The following is a 12151-nucleotide window of genomic DNA, read 5'->3' on the forward strand; positions in this document are numbered from 1 at the left end:
ATGGTTGGAGTCAATAACATCACATGGATCAAGTTCTTTAGAATTTGTTCCATCAAAGACTTGAGAATTTTGCCTTGAATATGGTTAGGCAAACAGAATCTGTCTTCTTCCAGACAGAACTCACATTGGCTTGAATTTTGTCAGATTTTTGTCAGAATAAGTATTTCAGGATTTTACTCAGTAACTTTCAAATTATCTCTAGTACTTATAAAATGTTAAATGAGAGTAACATTTTCATCATGAGTAAGTACTCAATCTAAGTTCCCATCATTAAATCTAAAATGAGAAACACTCCAATGAATTGCAACAAGAGGATTTCTATAGGAAATGCTTTCAGTTACTTTAAAATACAAGTTATAATGATTAATATATAATATATATATATAAATTGTTCTTATATTTCTTCAAACTGACATTATATTTTTAGTTCCAGACAAATCTAAGAAAACAATCTGCTAGTGAATACTTTTATTTCTATTTTTTCTCATTTTTCTAATTCTTATCTAAGTTTGAATACTTTATCTCTTCTTTTTCAAGATTTTTCATTAAAGTCAAAATCAACAGTCAAAATCAAACTGTCTCATATTTTTTGGTTGAATTTATCTAATGAATATACTTTAGAATATTTATATATATTTTTTTAAGTTTTCCTTATTTCATTACTATATCTTGGAATTCAATATTTCACATTTTAAAATTTTTTTAATAAGAACATTGAAAAAGTAGTTACAAGCAGGAACAATGTAAATCATTTTAGCAGAGTGGGTAATTAGCGGCCTGTTTTGATTTTATTTTTATAATGCACACTTGATGACTTCAGGAAAAGTGAAACAGGAAGTGTTACTCTTCCATGTTAGTTATATTAAGGAAGCACCTAGAATCCATAACATATATACAAATACGATCACTCTAAGACACGTCTGTACTGAAAAGTCACTTCACCAAATACTCTTGTATTGATGGAGTCAGGAAGGAAGAAGCAGAGAATTGTAAAACAATTGCCAAGGGTTACGTAACACATCAGTGCAAGTGAACAATGAAGTCTCTGTATTTCCTATTGAAGTTGCCTTCTTCTTGGAACTACATTGCCAACTAATTACTAGATCAGCATTCTATACTGCCAGATTGACAACTTTTCTGTGGAGAAGAGTACATGGGCATGAATTAATGAATACCCATAAACCAAGGATAAGAATATAAGAAACATCTCTCTCTCTATTTAGAGTTGGGAAATATAGAAATATACTGGTGCAAAACCTGCATTCATGAGGAAGAGAAGACCCAGAGTGTCCAGATGATTTGCAGATGACATGGGAAATCTATAGCAAAACATTTATCTTGGATTGCTTAACTCCCAACCCTACTTCATAACCAAAGAATGTTTCTTCTTCCCTATACTAAATGTGATAAATGTGCAAATCTAAGACGAAAACCCTCATTTACACCTTTCATTCATTCTTGGCATTTAACATTTCCAGTTAAAGACAAGTTTTGGAATACAGTATAATTTCCCATATCTGGAAATCATTTCAATTTATGCATTAAGTATTTCTTAGGTTATATACTCTATATTAAAAATTTTTGACCTCCTTTTGGGTTAAAGAAGATTAAATGTTGACATATACATAACTTCCCTATATAGAATTAGTTCTTGAATGCTATGCTAATCATGTTTTAATTCTCAATAAATTGTTTTAGTAATTTGTATTGCGTAAATATTTTCAAAACAATTATAATTATTTTTCTTACTATAAAGCATTTAAAATCCTCTGAATTGTTTGAAACTTTACCATTGATTTTTATTTTTATTTTCAGGCATAAAAAGAATAAAAAGGGTCAAAGAACCAGAGAAAATGAATAGAGAAACCTAAACATAACAAGAACCTGTTGTTTTAGTTAGGCTTTCCAAGACTAGTTTTGAAGCAATACGAATTTACAGAAATAAACTAAAAAGTTTGTTTTCATAGCAGGGCATATAATTTATTCTGAAATAGATTCATATATAAATTTTTCCATTCTGCTTGAAACTCTGCTTGTTTGTTTTGAACAAGCAGGAAGAATGGCATGTGAAATGGCAGCCTGACATCTAAGGGAACACTTGAAAAGTAATTCTGTAGACATTATCTAGCTCAGCTGCCTCATTGAGCTGAGAAGATGGAGAACATGAGTTTTACATTTCATAGTAGAACGAATTTGCTATAAATTGAATTAGTATTTTAGGGGGTTAGACAGGGGTTTACTTGCCAAATTTCAACTCAGTAAAAAATGAAGCCATTCACTGCACTTGTTAAAAATGGGATGTTTTGATTCCTGGAAGCAGCATCTACAACATTGTTTTGAAATAAGGGGCACGGACACATTGGTAAGATAAATGTTGATTAAGATAGTTGGATGTGTTTCATGAATATATTACACAGATGCACATGCAGAGAATGTTGTTAAAATAGCTGCAAATTTATACAAGTTAGTCTCAAAATAGTCTAAATTTGGCCTCTAACAAATATTAATAGGGATAAAATATATTAAACACTTAAGTTGGTTTAGAAATATTAACACTTTTTATTATTGTTTTTATTTTTAAATCTGTCTAATATGATCAACATCCTTTTGGACAAAATATAAAGAAAAATATATATATATCCTATATATTTATATCTCCTTTCTACCATGTCAGCTGTCTCTTTCATTGCAAACTTCATCTTCTTAAGACTTATTCAAAACTACACACATGCTACCTGTAAAGCTAGGACAAAACACCCATGGAATTCTCTGCTGATTACCATTCCTTTTTCTAGGCACTGGTATTGTTATATATTAGGAGACATGCTAATCTCAACTGGCAGCTAAGTGGGGAGGAAGAGGAAAGGTACAACAACTAAGGAGATAAAATCTGCCATTTCAGGCACTCCACATTTTGATACAGGGTCACAAGCAAAAATCTAGAACCATTGTGAATAGCTTGAATGGTAAAAATATGCCATGTTAATTCTGTGCATTCCGTTTTATACAGATCATGTCTACAAAGTGGCATTCCGGCATAATTCATACTGGATGGAATTAATTGCAAGTAGAGACGTTATATCACTGTTTCTACATGTAGATTTTTTCCCTTAAAGAGAGGTAAGTTTGGACTATTTTCTATACATCTAGAAGTAACTAAGAAACATTATTAGTATTTAAAACTTAAAAAAAAAAAAAAAAAGAAAACTTGCTATGTAAACTTTGACGCTTTTCAGAGACAAACATGAACATACTTTTTATGTGGTAAAAATAAAAGTTGTCTTTTTTAGAGGAAATGTTTTCTCAAAGGACTGAAAGATAGTGTTTGAAAATTCCAGACACTGTCATTGTGGCATGGAATAATAGGCAGATATTTTATAATTAAAGGGATCTTTTTTTTCCTTTTTTTTTTCTTCTTTTTTTAATTGTGAAATTTATTCATATACTTATACACATTGCTGAGCAATTTCCTTCAGCCTATAAAATATGAGGAATCTTCACTCATGAACATTTGAAAGCTTCTGATAAAAGGTTGCAACATACAACATCTCCACAGCAGGTGACATGTTTGGACCCATGGCAATGTCAATTGAAAACAGTACAATCCTTGAGTTTTTCCAAAGTATCCTCATTCATAATCTAAATATACAACTCAGAAGATGAAGAATTATTTCACTAGAACATTTTTCACTAGTTTCATGTTGGCATAGCTGATGTTAAATCCAGATATATAACAGCAGATGTGTCCTCATGTGCATGAGAAAAACTGCTAACATGCCTTCCGTTTTTTTTTTTTGTTTGTTTGTTTTTGTTTTTCCATTCTTTCTTTCTTTTTGCCTTCCTTTTGAAAATTTTGCCTTTGTTCTGTCCCTAGAAGGAACAGAACATTTCCATTTTTAATGGCCTCAGAGAACCACCGACATAAGTTACTTAGCAGGAAACAAGTCATGTTTCACAAATGACCAGTGTAGGACGTCATTTAAGTTGGTCAAATTTACAATATTTTGTGCTGATGTTCATGGAGAACATGATTGGTTTTCTGAATATTTTCTAATTATTGTTATTAGTAGTACAAATACACAGTACAATGTACAAATGTACAAATGATCATATAAGAAGTATCTACTAGATGCTGTCTTATGTGCAGTCTTAGAGACATAAGTGGCTGTAAGATAAGGAAATGCTATACAAAAAGATTCAAAAGCATAAAGAATATAATTCCTTGGGGAAATATAGAAACAGTATTATGTAGAATAGTAGAATATTATTCGTTAAAAACAGAAAGGCATATGATGTTTTGACTAAATGGAGCCAATTCAACTTCATATATATTACATAATAGCCTTTCCTTCCTTGTGCATTTATTTATATTTACAGTGAAGATTCCTCATTCATATAAACCACTGAAGAAAAAGTATAAGGAAATAAGGAATAAATCTTTTATACAAATAGGAATGAATGGAATTGTTCCTTTCCCAAACATGCCTAGTTCACCAATTCACCCTCCTATTTCTGTAATAAATCACACTTTTCCTACATAAACAATAAGGAAGAGCAGGAAAATATCACAAATAGGAATGAATATAACAGCAAAAAGAAACAATCCTATATTATATTTTAAAATTATTGTATTATCAAGAAACTGCACATTTTGAAAATGCTGCCATTCTACAAGGAGGTCAGGAGCCTATGTTTACAGTTACAATGACCAAGTTTTTCCTGAATACAGGCTTGTATGCACTGTGAATCACATATTAAAATCCTTGCTTTGTTCTACTTTTTTTTTTCCAAAACATTGAGTTTTCTCTGTTGATAGATATAATTACTCTCTAGCTTAACTTTCTTTAAAGAGATGGAAAATTTTTTTCCTTTTGAAGAAGGAACTAAGTGCTATATTAACCAATTTAGGTAAAATAGAAATGTAAATTCTGGTCTTGGCAGGTAAATGAAAGCAGGAAGGTGATTTTCCACCCTCTCGTTTTTAGAAAACAAATATTTATTATTTTCAGGTCTACCTATATAATCTGCTATCAGCTTGGGTGTCCCACAGCTCAGAAAAAATGATTTTCAGTACACCTTTAAACACTTATCAATGCAATATTGAAGGTTCAGAGATAGCATTGCAAAGATTACCGGTAATTTTAAGAGCAACAGGCACCGTGAATAGGCAGCAAATCATTATTTTCAAAAGGTCATTCAACACAATTGAGCTCTGCTATCTTACATCAAAACACATACAGGATGCTATTGCTAAGAATGCTAGATGACATTCAAAGCAAGGGCTTGCTATAAAGGAAGGATGAAGGTTATTTTCAGTAACTTGCCATTTATTTCCATCAGTGATGAGCTGCACAGTACCACAGGAATGCCCTGCTTCTTGGTTTAAGCTGGAAAGAGCAGCCTTGTCAAATCTGATTCTGGAAAGGTACCTGAAAATAAAGTAAATACAAGTGTCACTAAATTTATTGCAGAACCATATTTCATTTCAATAGAGTTTAAGAAGTTGATGTTTCTTGACGAGAATTAGACATGAGTTACTATCCTTTATTAACTGATTTAGCGTAGCCCCAATGACTTCAATTTAAGATTTGTATTTCAGTACATGAAGCTGCACAGAACAGTTCTGTATATCTCCCAAAGTCTCCAGCCAGATCCAAGACAAAATAAAAGAGACAAAAGAAGAGAAAAAGAAGGTAATATGAATATAATCTATTTGCATAGGCTATTAATTTCCCCAGTTCATCATTTTCAGTTATGTCTTACTTATTTTTTTATAAAAATAATAAATACAGTGTGAATTTCAGATGTATGGACTGCTTCATTTTCTGGTATTTGAATTTAGCATAAGCAGTTAGAGGGAAGTTGAGGCTGAGAGAAACATTCAGTGGTTTGATCATGGAAGTAATGCAATAAATAAAAATTGAAGAATATTTTATCTTCTTATACAAAAGTCAAGGTAACAGGTCTCTTAATATGTAGAAACTTTTAACAGCTTAAGAAAATACATGGTAAGATCACACTATAAATCTGTAAATATACTGGTCAACCTCTTCCATTTTTTCAGAAGTGGTGCCATGTAGAGGCTCCTGAACACCTATTAATGCATCCTAGTGCATAGCAGCGCATAGCAGCACTGGTCGGAGTGTAGCTTACCCTTTGAATAATAGAATTAACACTATGCCTTAAAATAGAGTGAGAAAAAAAAATGAAAAATTAATTTAGTATTTAATTTTAATGACCTATAAAGAGTTTGGTTTAGGCTGACTTCTGGAAGAAAAAAATAACATTTTGGGAGAGAATAAAGTATATGCGCACCACTAACTTAATTTTTCTGGATCATTTGTGCTATTCCTTTGTATGAGTTATCGTTAGCGCCCTGGAGTCATTCTGAACAATACAGAGTACATTGTATCTCACCACGTTATGACTTTTTATTGCTGTAATATTTTTCTATGATTTTGAAATGTATTAAATATGATAAACAATGCAGTTCATTCATGTAGCACTGTGAAGCATGTTTAAGCTTCTGATGTGTGGCATAGGTAACTTCCAGTTCAGCTTCTTTGACAGCATTACATTTGAAATCCAGTTTGAACCTCATCTGAACCCACACTTAAGTTAATTGTTGTTATTCGTTTGTCTTAATAAGCTTTTGGCTATGTTTTAATGAAGCTTGGGAAAGCTTGTCAGCATAGAGTCAAAATCTGCAAATGTTTGGTCAGACTAATTACGTCTTGCCCTGAAACAGAATGAACAATCATCCATTAAAGAGTAGAAGAAAAATGTGTAATCAGTGGGTTTTCTCTTCAAGCTACTACTATTTATGAGCTATTTATCACGGTAGTGAATAGGAGTAAATCCTTTATTTACACAAACAGAGGCTTACACTCAGAAGTTACTGTGTTGTAGGAGACATTGATCTCCACTAAACACACCCGCTTAATATTAAAGGTGCTGTTACTTAGGGTATGCAAGCGGATTAACATCTAGAACTTTCAACTTGGAGAGGGTACATCATAGCCTTAGTCAAGTTGCATGAAAATCCCTACAAAGAAGCAAGAGATCTACATTTAGCTTTTATTTTAGCACTTAAAAAAAATGAATATTAAATGTTTTTGAAGTGTGTAAAGTAAGTGTATGTGTTTTCAAACACTGTATTATTTTATTATTGTGCCTCTAGAACTGCAAAGAAGATCCAAGAGGAAGCCCCAATACCAGAACAGCTGTTGTGTTAGATGCAGAGCTACCATACAAAACCACAAAATTACTGACTAATATTTCAAAGCAAATATCCCTTTCATTTGCTGTGATTTTTAACTGACATCCAATTGGGTTTATAATTGTGTTTCAATAATAAAAGGATATATGTAATTACTAAGACAGACAGTTAGGCAAGTAGGGTAGACTTTCCAAATGATTAACCCTGTTCTGACTGAAATTATTGCTGAGTTATCATTGAATTCTAGGCTATATATTTGAAAATGTAGTCCTCCATGGTGAAATTTCTTGTACAATGTGTACGATGATGTCAGCTTTATACCCATCAAAATAGAGGTCTGAGCAGCAAATCACTACAGATTCATAACAAGCCTTGGTTTACAATTATCAGTGTTTCCATCTCTCCCCAAAATAAACACCAAACAAATTCAATTTTGTAGTCTGAAAAGAACAACTAAGCTGAGCAGGTAAGTTTTGGAAAACGAAAAGATAACATGAGGCACACTGCAACCATTTATTTTTTATTTACTCCTTCAATTTGTTCTCAAAATCATGGAATCATAGAACGGCTTGGGTTGGAAGCAACCTTAAAGATGACCTAGTCCCAGCCGTCTGCCATGGGCAGGGACGCCAGCCACTAGATCAGGTTGCCCAGGGCCCAACCTGGCCCTGAACATCTCCAGGGATGGGGCATCCACAGCTTCTCTGTACAACCCATGCCACAGCCTCACCGACACAGCTATAAAGAATTTCCTTCTAACACGTAATCTAAATCTCCCCTCTTTTGGTTTAAAACCATTCCCAGAGCTCATCTCTATGCTGAACATCCCCAGCTCTCTCAGCGTGTCTTCATAGGAGAGGTGCTCTAGCCTCTAGAGAGCTAGAGAGCTCATCTAGAGAGGTGCTCTAGATCATATTTGCAGCTTTCCATTGGACCCACTCTAACACGTTACATCTTTCCTGTGCTGGTGGTCCCAGAACTGGATGCAGCACTCCAAGTGGGGTCTCACAAGGGCAGAGCAGAGGGGGACTATCACCTCCCTCAGGCTGCTGGCCACATCTCTGTTGATGCAGCCCAGGATGCAGTTGGCCTTCTGGGCTGCAAGCGCACACTGCTGGCTCATGTCAAGCTTTTCATCCACCAGAACCCTCAGGTCCTTTTCTGCATCTGTCTTTCAATGGCATTTTGATCCTTCAAAGCACATTTGTCGTTCCTTTTTGAACTCTTCTATCTGTTCTATTCAGAAATATATATATATATATATATATATACACATATATTTATTTCTTCAATTGACAGAGGCAAAATCTAGAAGCAGGCTTTTTTTTTTTTTTTTTCTCCATGTTCTTGCTCAAGTTCAGAAGTAGACATATTTGACATATAAGTAGACATTAAATAAATGTAAAAATTACTAACATGCAGAACTATGAAGCTACACTGTCTAAACAGATATAAATTCATAAATTAATTTAAAGTCTTTAATAAGAGCCACCTTCTTGTGATTAACACTGTCATGGAATCTTCACCAAAATAGTAGTCAACGTGAAGTCCTAGAAGAACATTTGGTAACAGGAACCATGTAGAACATGATTACAGCTAAACTGTGTTTTTTGTTTTAAAATAAACAAATAAATGAACCCCATGAATATGTCAAGTTTAACAAAATCTGTGGCATCTATCCTTACATAGGCAGAAAAATTGTGCTTTACCTCAGTAAGCCCTGTTTTAAGGAGTTCTAATTCAGGACTATAACCCTTTACAATGTCTAAAAACAAGGAACTGCATTTAATAAAGAAATTGATAATACCTTAAATTTACACAGAAAGAAATTTTTAGACTGATTTATTTGAAGTAATAAATCAAGTACTTCAAATAAGATTTTAATTAAAAATTTTCCTCTTGGTTATATTGGGATAACAAATGACATAAATTAATTCTGCTCTATGTTTTCATAGACTAGCCACTGATTTAATGAACTGCTTTGAATGTTTCTTTGTCCAATGCAAATAAATATTTATTCTTCAGCTTTCATTCAACATTTGAGCTGAAACAAAATGTTTTTTCTTGTAGTCATATATTTGAGTAGTTTAATTTAAGAAATACAAATCATGAAATTAATGAGTTTATATGGCAAATGATCCTTTTTAGCTTTCTTTTGTTTCAATTAGATTTTTTTTTGTCATTTTTTTTCTAAGCTTAATACAGCACTACCATTCTCTTTTCAAATGACTTTTAAAGGATTCCTTATGCTTTTTGATTTGTTAGTTTACAAAAACTCACTGCAAATTAATCTGAGAAGTAAATAGGAGAGTAGTGCTAAAAGCACTAGGGAAGAAATTAGAATGTCCATAATTATAAAATGTATTTAACCCCGACTCTGCTGCTGGCTCTGGTGAGTCAGACTCTAAGGGGCTTAGCTTCCTTTTTAGTTTCCTAGTCTCTTTTTCCTTTTATTTTCCTTCTTTGCCCATTTATTCAATGTAAAATAAGGAATAAAATGTAAAATGAGGAATAATTCAAATGAATGCAACAAGATAACTCCACTATGATGATCTTTCTGATAATATACTGTAAGCATAGAGTTGACAAGAATCATAAGTCTACACAAATAAAAATTTTTTATGCATTATATCTTTGAAGGAACAAGAATGCTGACAATTGTCATGCAAGAATTAAGCAGGGAAGAAATGGGAGATCTGCAGGGGAAAGTCTGGAACTTGGGAAAGGATGAAAGTGGGGCAAATCAAGGAGGGCAAAATGGAGACTTGGCTCTCAATCTTAAGTGTATGAAGTATCTCTGGCTGTTGCCAGTTTTGTTCTTTGGAAATTATTATTAAGTGAGATCTGAGATCTGACACCTAGCATTATTATTTTTATTATAATATATACATACACACATATATACAGTATTTTTCAATGTCAGGGATTTAAATTACTTCATATACAATTCTTGCCATGAATAAAAGGGAAGACAAAAGCCTGCTCTGAATTTTTTCATTCATTCTTGAATTTATTCATTCATGAGCTGATACCTGTTTCTTCATAAAGCATCCTGACAACCTTACTGTAAGAAAAGCATCCTGTGGAACTATACAAAGAGTCGATGACTGAGGGAAGCTTTTCAGTTTTCACTGTCATCTCAGGCTTTCAGCTCATTTCTGTTAACATCCATAGAAGAGGTAAAAAATCTGCTGTGATCACGTTTTGTGAAATGGTCTGGAACCACACAGCTATTTCATATGTATTAAAATTAATCTAATTTCATTTTTAGTCTGCTCCACCAAAATTTAAAAGCAATTCATATGTTTTAAAATAAGTATTTTCTCTGATTTGAGAAATTGATTGTATACTTTTTGCAAATAGGGTTAATCTTTGGAGGCAGAAGACACTTTTATATTTACTGTGACCACTGAGCATATAACTAATAATGAAAAAAAAAGTACCAAAACACAGACTTTTTAATGGGGATTTGTATGATATTTGGAAGTATATACATTTTCTCCAGTGGCTATCTTACAGAAGATAAATAAGTGCAATACAATAATGGAGAATAAATGGAGGCAGCAAGAGTTGAAGACTAATAACTTGTAAAGAAAACTCTTTAACTCATTAAGAATTTCATATTCAGAAGTAGGAATAAAAGTTTCTGTTTGGAGCCTTAATTTCTTCCTGCTGCAGCCACATCAGTCCTTTGGTTTGGCCAAAGATGACAATTAGAAGACGCTTTTCTGAGGAAAATCTCTGCTACTTCCTAACAGATAGCATGGTTCCCAGCATAAATAGGAAGAGGAAAAGAAAGGGTGCCTGGAGGTATGCTTGCAACATACATGTTTAAGTAAGTAGCTTTAGTAGAGTAACTAACAAAAAAATACCAAAAAGACATTTTTTGTTTTGTTTGTTTTATCTGTGAAGATTTTCTTGATTAGAAAAAGATTCCATCTTCTATTTCAAGGTGGTAAACATCAATATTAACAAATCTATCATAACTATTAGACCACCAAATTTACAACATATATCTGCCATGACTATATGAATTGAATATCCCAACATGCAGTGTTTGACCTTAACAAACTGTTCCACATTTTATCTTCTTGATATGTCTGTCAAATATTCTGTGCTAGGAATCTAGGGCTCTCATTCTAAACTCTGCTACATTTTTCTCTTCCTCAAGGACTAGCAGCATGCACCTAAACTCTCCAGACTCTTTTATATATAAGTTTTGCAACTATTCTCAAGTTTTTTTGTTTTAAGTTTTGTCTGCTCAGTATCACATAATTGGAGAAAGATAAAAAAAAAAAAAAAAAAAAAAAAAGACCCCCCCCCAAAAATAATCAGTTATAATGTCAGATTCTAAAATTGCTTATTTTTTTATGATACATACACTTGTATTGTCAAAATAACAAGCTTTGCAGTAATGGTCCTGCTTCAATTACATTATTTTTCTTGAGCATTAAATGGGCACAGGTCAGCCACATGAACTTTCTCTTGTAGCTCAGGAGTTGTCTACAAATTAAACTCCTTTTCTTTCTGCTCTGTAGAAAATTATTTTAGCTACTTTTCAGGTAAGTTGAGTTTGTCCTTACTACAAACGCATACTCTTTGTTTATTGGCACAACTCCTTTACTGTTATATGAGTTTCACTAATCCTCCCTATTTCTATAATTTTCCTAGTTGAATAAGTGCACCTTCCTCTCTATCTTCTGAAATAGATCATATACTAGTCCCCAGACTTCAATCCCTATATTGAGGTATGAGGACATTCACTGGGCCAGACATTTCCACTCCAATAACCTGGTATTTCATTACTGTTGTCTGCCTTAGTGCCTGACCTCTGAGAGATGGATGTCTGACACATCTTCTGTGAACAGAGGCACCCATTGGTATGATGGTTTAATATAAATGTCATGGCCTGGGTGAATTGATAGACTTCAA

This window comes from Aythya ferina, assembly GCF_964211825.1.
Source record: "Aythya ferina genome assembly, chromosome: 5".
Classification (NCBI taxonomy): domain Eukaryota; kingdom Metazoa; phylum Chordata; class Aves; order Anseriformes; family Anatidae; genus Aythya; species Aythya ferina.